Consider the following 11,937-nt stretch of genomic DNA (forward strand, 5'->3'; position numbering starts at 1 on the left):
AATCATACAAAACAGCACAAAAATGAGGAAAGAAACAAATCCATACAGTTACTACCAAAAAANAAAAAAAAAAAAAAAAAAACACCAACAAGCAGAAGAAAACGTTATGACTATACTCCAACTATAAATACATACACGAAAACATATGGGGATATTTAAAACTCCACCATGAATCAGAAATTCTTACTAGAAGGAAGAATTAAAAGAACTGTACTCAAAAACAAGTGAGGGAAAAAGGCAAAATTACCTTAGAAATGAAGAAAATTGGGTCGGGGCAGTGGCTCAACGCCTGTAATCCCAGCAATTTAGTCGGGGCGGGTGGATCACTCGTGATGGGGAATTTGAGACCAGCCTGACCAACATGGAAAAACCCCGTCTCTACTAAAAATGCAAAATAAGACTCTTGAACCCAAGAGTCTCACTCTGTCGCCCAGGCTGGAGAGCAGTGGCACTATCTCGGCTCACTGCAACTTCTGTCTCCAGGGTTCAAGTGATTCTCCTGCCTCAGCCTCCCGAGTAGCTGGGATTGATTACAGGTGCATGCCACCAATCCCAGCTAATTCTTGTACCGGGGTTTCACCATGTTGGTCAGGCTGGTCTGGAGCTCCTAACCTCACGATCCACCCACCTCAGCTCCAAAAGTGCTGGGATACAAACGTGAGCCACCATGCCCAGCCTTTTTTTTTGGTAGAGATGGGGTCTCCCCATATTGCCCAGGCTGAGCACCTGGCCTTAACCCATCCTCCTGCCTCAACCTCCCAAAGTGCTGAGATTACAAGAATGAGCCACACCAGACCTGGCAGAAATAACTTATTATAGTGAGGACTTTAATATATCCAAATGTATTACAAAAACAAATACTAAAGTGAAGGTGTAAGACAAATGTACAAATGTTACATGTTGTAACAAAAATTGGATGCAAAGTGGAAGAGGGAAAGAGGAAAGTAGAATAAGCTTGCTGTTGTATAGGCTAATTGATGGGAGTCAAAACATTTTTTTTTTTGAGAAAGAGTCTAGCTCTGTGGCCCAGGCTGGAGTGCAGTGGCACAATTACTGCTCACTGCAACCTCCCGCTCCAGGTTCAAGTAAAATAACAGAGGATTAAAACAAATATAAATATTCATAAATGCCAGAAAATAAATGTTTTACAGAGCACAGAAGATACATCATAGAAAAAAAGAATATAATAAAGCAACACATATAATTGTAAAATATTGTGACAGCTGAGGCCAAATATGTGAGTAATAAAAATCACATACTGGATGTTTCTTGAATACGGAGAGATTTAGAAAGGGTAAATAAAGGTATGAACAAATGTATTTTAGTCAAGTGGAAATTGTTTAAAAGACCTATCTTCTGAAAAAATAGAATTCAAGGCAAAAGCATTAAATATAAATGGGGCACTTTTTAATACTAAAAGTCACAATTGACAATGAAGACAAAAATTTTGAGTACCTGTGCACCAGATAACATGGCAACTACTTTATAAGGAAAACGACAGAAGATGTATAGAAGATATAAACACACAAATAAGAGACTCCAATATTCCACTCAGTACAAGACACATCAATTGAGCAAAAAGTGATGATAGAGGATGCCTTAAACAAAATGACCAATGACGTACATCATGTGGATACAGGTTGAGTATTTCTTATTTGAAATGCTTAAGACCAGAGGTGTTTCAGGTTTTGGAATACTTGAATTACCCTACAGGTATCATGCAGGCCTTTTTGGCATTTTAAACAGTATCTTGACACCACAGAACAGAGAATAAGCAAAAAAACAAAACTGTAATGCACCTAGGTCGGCTTCACATGAGGCATTATGGGAAACCTGCCACTGGCATATGCAGCCTACACACATACCATTTTATTACTCTCTACAGATATACATGCATGGAGAATCTGGGTGTGTGCGAAGGTATGTTACAAATGAAACAGGCTGGAAAGGTTTTCTTTCCCCAGGGATGTGGAATCAATTGTGTTGTGCGCCTGTGTTTTACTATGACCTGTCATATGAGATCAGGTGTGGAATTTTCCTCTTTTTTAAGACATGCTTTCACTCTGTCACTGTGGCTGGAGTGCAGTGGTGCAATTATAGCTCACTGCAGTCTACAATGCCTAGGCTCAGGCAGTCCTCCCTCCTGAACAGCTTGGACTACAGGCATGAGCCACGATGCCTGGGTAATTTTTTAAGTTTTTGTAGAGGCAAGGTCTCACTATACTGCCCAGGGTGGTCCCAAACTCCTGGCCCCAAGTGATTCTTTGCTTTGGCCTCCCAAAACGTGAGCATTACAGGTATGAGCCACCATGGCTGGCAGAACTGTCTTTTTGTGGCATCAAGTTGGTGCTCAAAAAGTTTTGGATTTCAGATTTTCAGGGAGGGATGCTCAACCTGTATATACCAAAACTTTATATACTGACAATACAAAATATACCTTCTCAAGTGAGCATCAAACACTTAGAAAATCAGGTACTAGAGGTCACACAAATATTGGAAAGTTGTATAAAATTATAAATAAATAACATTGATCACAATTCACTAAAACTGAATTGTTGAAATTATTAAAACAGCTTTCCTCTGGAAATTAAAAGGTCTTCTATTAAAGACTCTTCAGTGAAAGAGGAAGTACAAACAAATTACAGAATTTTTTAAAAACAGGAACTGTTAGATATATGCAAAACAGTAATAAGAGGAAAATTCATAACACTAAATTTTTGTGGGGGTTAGGTGCAACAGCTTATGCCTGTAATCCTAACATTTTGGGAGGCCAAGGCAGGAAGATCACTTCAGGGCAATACAGCAAGATGACATCTCTACATAAAACTTTTTTGAAAATTAGCCAGGTGGGGCCAGACATGGTAGCTCACACCTGTAATCCCAGCACTTTTGGGAGGCCGAGGTGGGCTGATCACCTGAGGTCAGGAGTTAAAGAACAGCCTGACCGACATGGAGAAACCCTGTCTGTACTAAAAACACAAAATTAGCTAGGGGTGGTGGCACATGCCTGTAATCGCAGCTAGTCGGGAGGCTGAGGCAGGAGAGCTGCTGAAACCCAGGAGGTGGCGATTGCAGCGAGCCAAGATTGTGCCATTGCACTCCAGCCTGGACAACAAGAGTGAAACTCCATCTCAAAAAAATAAAAATTAAAACATAAAATTTAAAAAAAAATTAGCCAGGTGTGGTTGCATACACCTGTAGTCCCAGCCACTCCAGAGGCTGAGATAGGAGGATCACTTGGAGCCCATGAGTTTGATGCTGCAGTGAGCCATGACTGCACAACTGCATTCCAGCCTGAGTGACCAGGGAGATCCCAACTCAAAAACACCTATCTATTTTCAGTGAAATAGATTTTTGAAAATGACTTGGGTAAAAAAGAACAATAGAGTAACCAAAAGGAAGTACTAAAGATGAAATCAAAAATCAATGAAATACAGAACATAAACAGATCTAATTTTTAAAAACAGAAGTTTGTTGCTCCTGAATGACAACTGGATAAACAATGAAATGAGGGCAAAAATAAAGATGTTCTTTGAAACCAACAAGAATGAAGACACATCATACCAAAATCTCTGGGACACATTTAAAGAAGTGTCTAGAGGGAAATTTATAGCAATAAATACCCACATGAGAATCGAGAAAAGATCTAAAATCAACACCCTATCATCAAAATTTAAAGAGCTAGAGGAGCAAGATCAAAAAAACTCAAAAGCTAGGAGACGACAAATAAAATCAGAGCAGAACTGAAGGAGACAGAGACACAAAAAAAACCCTTCAAAAAAAATCAGTCTAGGAGCTGGTTTGTTTGAAAAGATCAACAATATAGACCACTAGCCAGACTAATAAAAGAGAGAGAATTAAAGAGATGCAAAAAAAAAAGATAAACGGGATATCACCACCAATTCCTCAGAAATACAAACTACCATCAGAGATTACTACAAACAACTCTATGCTCATAAACCAGTAAACCTGGAAGAAATGGATAAATTCCTGGACACTTACACCCTCCCAAGACTAAACCAGGAAGAAGCTGAATCCATGAATAGACCAATAACAAGGGCTGACATCGAGGCAGTAATTAATAGCCAACCAACTAAAAAAAGTCCAGGTCCAGACGGGCCTACAGCTGAATTCTACCAGACATACAAAGAGAAGCTGTTACCATTCCTTCTGAAACTATTCCAAACAATACAAAAAGAGGGAATCCTCCCTAAATCATTTTATGAGACCAACATCATCCTGATGCCAAAACCTGGCAGACACACAACTAAAAAAGAAAACTTCAGGCAAATATCCATGATGAACACTGACGCAAAAGTCTTCAACAAAATACTGGCAAACCAAATGTAACAACACATCAAAAAGCTTATCCATCACAATCAAGTAGGCTTCATCCCAGGGATGCCAGGCAGGTTCAACATAAGCAAATCTATAAACACAATCCATAACATAAACAGAACCAAAGACAAAAACCACATGATTATCTCAATAGATTCAGAGAATGCCTTCAACAAAATTCAACAGGCCTTTATGCTGAAAACTCTCAATAAACTAGGTATCAATGAAATGTATGGCAAAATAATAAGAGCTATTTATGACAAATCTACAGCCACTATCATACTGAATGGGCAAAAACTGGAAGCATTCCCTTTGAAAACTGGCACTAGACAAGGGTGCCATCTTTCACCACTCCTATTCAATATAGTATTGGAAGTTCTAGCCAGAGCAATCAGGCAAGAAAAAGAAATAAAGCATATTCAATTTGGAAAAGAGGAAGTCAAATTGTCTCTATTTGCAGATGACAAATTGTCTATTTATTTGGAAAACCCCATCGTCTCAGCCCCAAATCTCCTGAAACTGGTAAGCAACTTCAGCAAAGTCTCAGCATACAAAATCAATGTGCAGAAATCACAAGCATTCCTACACACCAATAACAGACAAATAGCCAAATGATGAGCAAACTCCCATACACATTGCTACAAAAAGAATAAAATACCTAGGAATATAACTACCAAAGGATGTAAAGGACCTCTTCAAGGAGAACCACAAACTACACTGCTCAAGGAAATAAGAGAGGACACAAACAAATGGAAAAACATTCCATGCTTATGGTTAGGAAGAATCAGTATCATGAAAATGGCCATACTGCTCAAAGTAATTTATAAATTCAATGCTATCCTCATCAAGCTACCATTGACCTTCTTGACAGAACTGGAAAAAACCACTTTAAACTTCGTATGAAACCAAAGGAGAGCCCACATAGCCAAGACAATCCTAAGGAAAAAGAACAAAGGTGGAAGCATCACACTACCTGACTTCAAACTATACTACAAGGTTACGGTAATCAAAACAGCATGGTACTGTTACCAAAACAGAGATATAGACCAATGGAACAGAACAGAGGCCTCAGAAGTAATGCCACACATCTACAACCATCTGATCTTCAACAAACCTGACAAAAACAAGCAATGAGGAAAGGATTCCCTATTTCATAAATGGTGCTGGGAAAACTGGCTAGCCATATGCAGAAAGCCGAAACTGGATTCCTTCCTTACATCTTATACAAAAATTAACTCACGATGGATTAAAGATTTAAACATAAGACTTAAAACCATAAAACTAGAAGAAAACCTAGGCAATACCATTCAGGACATAGGCATGGGCAAGGACTTCATGAGTAAAACACCAAACACAATGGCAACAAAAGCCAAAACTGACAAATGGGATCTAATTAAACTTAAGAGTTTCTGCACAGCAAAAGAAACAATCATCAGAGTGAACTGGCAACCAACAGAATGGGAAAGAATTTTTGCAATCCACCCATCTGACAAAGGGCTAATATCCAGAATCTACAAAGAACTAAAGCAGATTTACAAGAAAAAAAAAAACCCATTCAAAAGTGGGCAAAACATATGAACAGATGCTTTTCAAAAGAGGACATTTATGAGGCCAACAAACATATGAAAAAATGCTCATCATCACTGGTCATTAGAGAAATGCAAATCAAAACTACATTGAGATACCATCTCATGCCAATTAGAATGGTGATCATTAAAAAATCAAGAGACAACAGATGCTAGAGAAGATGTAAAGAAATAGGAATGCTTTTACATTGTTGGTGGGAGTGTACATTAGTTCAACCATTGTGGAAGACAGTGTGGCGATTTCTCAAGGACGTATAAATAGAAATTCCATTTGACCCAGCAATCCCATTACTGGGTATATACCCAAAGGATTATAAATCGTTCTGTTATAAAGACACATGCACACTATGTTCGTTGCAGCACTGTTTACAATAGCAAAGACCTGGAACCAACCCAAATGCCATCAATGATAGACTGGACAAAGAAAATATGGCACATATACACCATGGAATACTATGCAGCCTTAAAAAAGGATGAGTTCATGTCCTTTGTTGGGGACATGGATGAATCTGGAAACCATCAGTCTCAGCAAACTGAGACAAGAACAGAAAACCAAACACCGTATGTTCTCACTTATAGGCAGTTGTTGAATAATGAGAATACATGGGCACAGGGAGGGGAATGTCACACAGTGGGGTCTGTTGGAGGGTGGGACAGCAGTGGGTGGGAAGGCTGGGGAAGGATAACATTGGGAGAAATGCCTGATGTAGGTGATGGGGAGATGGAGACAGCAAACCACCACGGCATGTGTGTACCTATGCAACAATCCTGCAAAATCTACACGTGTACCCCAGAACTTAAAGTACAATTAAAAAAAAAAGAAAAACAGAAGTTTGCTTTTTTTCTAAATTAACAAAATAAGACGATCGCTAGCTAAATTAAGAAAGGAGCAGCAGGGAAGGAGAGCAGAACAGAGAAAACACAAATACACCAAAAGATAAATAAAAAGAAAAATAATCTAACCAGAAGAAACTTGTAAAATCATATGACTATTTTGCAGGCCTCTATACTAATAAATTTGAAAACCCAAAAGAAATCAGTACTTTTCTAGGAAAATATAGATTACCAAAACTGAGCACATTAAAGATATAAAGCTTAAAGAGACCACTGTCCCTAGAAAGATTAAGGAACTGCCCCACATAAAAGCACCAGGCCTTGATGGTGCTCACAGAGGAATTCAAGGCAACTTCCCAACCAAATAGCCCTAATGCTCCATAAACTGTTCAAAGGTATTGAAAATGAAGGAAAATTGTTTTTATAAATCAACTGCCTTCATACATACAAAAAATAACAGAGTACAAAGAAAAAAGCAGATCAGTATCATTCATGAATATTAATGCAAAATTTCCTAGTAACATCAGCAAACAAAAGCCAACATCACATTAAGAAAATACGCCATAAAAAAGACACAATGAAGAAAATTCCTGATTGCCTTTATAGATGCTTAAAAGGCCTTTCTCAAAATTAAACACTCATTCTGATTTTTAAAATTCAACAAGATGACAACTGATGAATGCTTGCTGAAAACGATTTTTAAAAATGTGTACCTTAGTCCTAAGGCTAGGATCTTACATATGAGGAAAACACTAGAGACCTTTGCCACTAATATCAAAAACAAGACAGGGATGCCTACTATATCCTTAACTGTTCTACACTGTGCTAGAAGTATTAATCAATTGAACAATCAGAGGCATAAAAATTGGTGGAAAAGAAAACTATACTTGCAGATGATATGCAGTAGTCAATAAACCACACCTGAGATCTATTTTTGTATGGCCCTCAAGCTAGGAATAGTTTCTACATTTTTAATGGGTGGTAAACAAAAAAAAAAAAGAGAGAGGAAAAAAAATACAAAAGAATGTTACCAAGGCAAGGCCTAAATTATTTACTACCTGGCTCATATGGTTTGGCTGTGTGTTCCCACCCAAATCTCATTTTGAATTGTAACTCCCACAGTTCCCGCATGTGGTGGGAAGAACACAGTGGGAGATGGTTTAATCTTGGGGGTAGGTCTTTCCCATGCTGTTCTTGTGATAGTGAATAAGTATCACAAGATATGACAGTTTTAAAAATGGGAGTTTCCCTGCACAAGCGCTCTTTGCCTGCTGCCATCCATGTAAGACATGACTTGGCTCCTCCTTGCCTTTCACCTTCCACTATGATTGTGAGGCCTCCCCATCCATGTGGAACTGTAAGTCCAATAAACCTCTTTCTTCTGTAAATTGCCTAGTCTCAGTTATGTCTTTATCAGCAGCATGAAAACAGACTAGTACACTGGTCCTTTAGAGAAAAAGTTTGGGAATCCCTGGTATATTTGGAGACCCCTAGGATATCAATGGTTAAACGAACAAAAAATACAAGATTCAGTGAGGCAGTAGGATCTAAAATTGATATACAGAAATTGACTGCCTTCATAGATACAAAAAATAATCAGAGGATATAATGGTAGAGAAATGCCCTCAATTAGAAATAGCAACAAAATCTAGATAAGAAATATCTCTCAGGGTTTCACTCTGTTGCCCAGCCTGGAGTATTGTAGCACAATCATAGCTCACTGCAACCTCAAACTCCTAGGCCCAAGCGATTCTCCCACCTCAGCCTCCCAAGTAGCTGGGACTACAAGTGTGCACAAGCACACTATTTTTTTTTTTTTTTTTTTTTTTTTTTTTAGAGATGGGGTCTCACTATGTTGCCCAGGCTGGTCTCTAACTCCCAGGCTCAAGCAATCTGCCCACCTCAGCTTCCCAAAGTCCTGGACTATAGGAGGAAAAATCCCTGAAAGACATAAAAATAGATATGAACAAAGGAAAAGTCATTCCCAGATCATTGATAGGATGACTCAACATCGTTATCAGTTCTCCCGAAGGTAAATTATAAATTTATTATGATACTCCAAAAATACCAATAAGCAATAAGCTTTATATTGGAATTAGGTAAGTTATTACTGATGTTCACATGAAAAAGAAAACAGCAAGGAAGATAAACAAAAGCAACAGCAGCAAGGAAAATACTGAAAAACAAAACCTACAAAGGAGCTTAGCTCTTTCAATCATGAAAATACTATAAAGCTTCTAAATTAAAAGTATAGTAGCTGATACACAAATAGACCCACACATATACAGTTAAATGATTTCTGACCAGGGCACCAAAGTAATTCAATGGGAAAAGTCTTTTCAAATGATGCTAGGAAACCTGGATTTATAAAAGGCTTGACCCCTACACCTCACACCATACACAAAAATTAATTCAAGGTGGATTACAGGCCTAAACATAAAAGTTAAAGCTGTAAAGCTTCTATGAGGAAACACAAGAATGTGTCTTTGTGACCACTAGGTAGGCAATGATTTTTTTTAGAGAGGACATAAAAAGCACTGATCCTCAAAGAAAACCGTGATACACTGGACTTCAGACAAATTTAAAACTAAAAGACAACATTAAAAAAATGAATGGTAAGAAAATCTTCATGACATACATATCAGATGAAGCATTTTTATCTGGAATATACAAACCCTTACAAGTCAAGAAGAAATACAAATTTTTTTTTTTTGAGACAGATTCTTGCTGTCACCCAGCCTAGCATACAATGGCACAATGTCGGCTCACTGCAACCTCCACCTCCCGGGTTCAAGTGATTCTCCTGCCTCAGGCTCCCAAGTAGCTCCGATTACAGGTGCATGCCACCACACCCAGCTAATTTTTTATATTTTTGGTAGAGATGAGGTTTCACCATGTTGGCCAGGCTGGTGTTGAACTCCTGACCTCAAGGGATCTGCCCACCTCGGCTCTGCAAAGTGCTGGGATTACAGATGTGAGCCACCACGCCCTGCCCATGACATTTTTAAAAGGGAAGAGAGCTGGGTGCAGTGGTTCATGCCTGTAATTACAGCACTTTGGGAGGCAAAGGCAAGAGGACAGCATGAGCCCAGGAGTTTGAGACCAGCCTGGGCAACGTAGTGGGATCCTGTCTCTACAAAAAACTTCAAAAAATTATCAACATGGTGGTACACACCTGTGGTCCCAGTTACTTGGGGAGCCGAGGTGGAATGAGACCAAGAGGTCAAGGCTAAAGCTAGCCATGACTGCGACACTGTACTACAGCTTGAATGACAGAGGGAAAGACCCTTTCAAAAAAAAAAAAGGTCGAGGGGAAAGACATGAAGAAACAAAGCAAGATAAATGAATAGCCAATAAACACCTGAAAAAGTGTTCTACCCATTAATTATCAAAGAAATGCAAGAGATACTACTAAACATCCATTAGAAATTATGAGATGAAAAACAACTACAGCAACTGGAAATAGCCCAAGTGTCCATCAGCAGGAGAATAAACCACGGTATCTTCATACAATAACTACTACTCAGCAACAGAAGAGAACAAAATGCTGATACTCTAAACAATATAGCTAAATCCCAAACACCTTCTGCTTAATAACCCAGAATACAACAATTATCCCTTGGTCTCTGTAGGGAACTGGTTCCAGGACCACCCCTCCCCCCAGAAACCAAAATCTATGTACATTCAAGTCCTTTATACAAAAAGGCACAAGATTTGTATATGACCTATGCATGTCCTCCCCTATATTTTAAATTGCCTCAATGTTACTTATAATACCTAACATAATGTAAATGCTATGTAAATAGTTGCTATGCCATATTGCTTTTTTATTTTTATTATTTGTTTGTTTTGAGACAGAGTCACCAAGTTGGCATGCAGTGGCACAATCTCAGCTCACTGCAACCTCTGCCTCCTGGGTTCAAGACATTCTCCTGCCTCAGCCTCTTGCGTAGCTGGTATTATAGGTGCCCACCACCACGCCCAGCTAATTTTTTGTATTTTTAGTAGAGATGGGGTTTCATCATGTTGGCCAAGCTGGTCTCGAACTCCTGACCCCAAGTGATCCACCCCCCTCAGCCTCCCAAAGTGCTGGGATTACAGGCGTGAGACACTGTGCCTGGGCTGCTGTACTGTTATTATCGGGGTTTTTAATGAATATTTTCAATCCACAGTTGGTGGAATCTCTGGATGTGAAACCCACAGATACAGAGAGCTGAATATACTGGATGATTCCATTTATATGAAATTCAAGAACAAGCCAAACTAATCTGTTAATGTACAAATCAGAGTGGTTGCTTCTGAAAGTCAGGGAGATTGACTAGAAATGTCATAAAGGAGCTTTGTAGGGTTATGGAAATGTTTTATATCTTCACAGAGATGAGGGTTACATGGGTATGTGTCTACTTTTACCAAAACTAATTGAACTATATAAGATCTTTAAATTTCACTGTATGTAAATTAGGCCTTGAAAACAATAAAGTAGGCAAGGGAAAAGTGCTATTTGAAATACTTTTCACTCATGAATGTCCCAGACAACTTTCTACTAGTTGAGGAGTACTCAGAAAAAAAAGTACATAGTGAACAGTTGTAGGAACAGTTGAAGTTAGCTTCCAATATTAGCATTCTCCAGAGAAACCAGCAGGATGTGTGCAGAGACAAATAAGAGAGGGAGAATTTATTTTAAGGAACTGGTTTACATGATTGTGGAGGCTGGCAAGTTCAAAAATTTGCAGGATAGGCAGGCAAGCTGGAGACCCAGGAAAAAGTTGCAGTATGAGTCTGAAGGCAGTTGGCTGGCAGAATTCCCCATTCTCTCTCTGTAGGGAAGGTCAGTCTTTATCTTAAGGCCTTCACTGACAGGATGAGGCTCACTTACATTATGGAGGACAATCTGCTTTACTAGAAGTCCATTTACTTGCATGTTAATCTTACCCAGAAAATACTTTCACAGAAACATATAGGATAGCATTTGACCAAATATCTAGGTGCTTTGGTCTAGCCAAGTTGACACATAAAATAAGCATCATACTTCCCAAAATACATTAGAAAGGGAGAGACCATCCTGGTCTGTTCACTTTTTAAAACACCTCACAAGCAAGCAAACTCTATCGCTTTTGAACATGAGAAATGCTGTATGTCTTGACATTTCTCCTCCTTCTTTCTCAAGCATCTGTCTCCC

At 38.8% G+C, this 11,937-nt stretch overlaps 1 protein-coding gene across 1 annotated transcript in view; it reads right to left on the reverse strand.

The window, feature by feature from the left end:
* Positions 1 to 11,937, reverse strand: part of ERMP1 (endoplasmic reticulum metallopeptidase 1) — a 59,122-nt gene that overhangs the window by 3,978 nt on the left and 43,207 nt on the right. The window lies entirely within an intron of this gene.

The sequence above is a fragment of the Cebus imitator genome, unplaced genomic scaffold, assembly GCF_001604975.1.
Source record: "Cebus imitator isolate Cc_AM_T3 unplaced genomic scaffold, Cebus_imitator-1.0 Scaffold364, whole genome shotgun sequence".
Lineage (NCBI taxonomy): Eukaryota > Metazoa > Chordata > Mammalia > Primates > Cebidae > Cebus > Cebus imitator.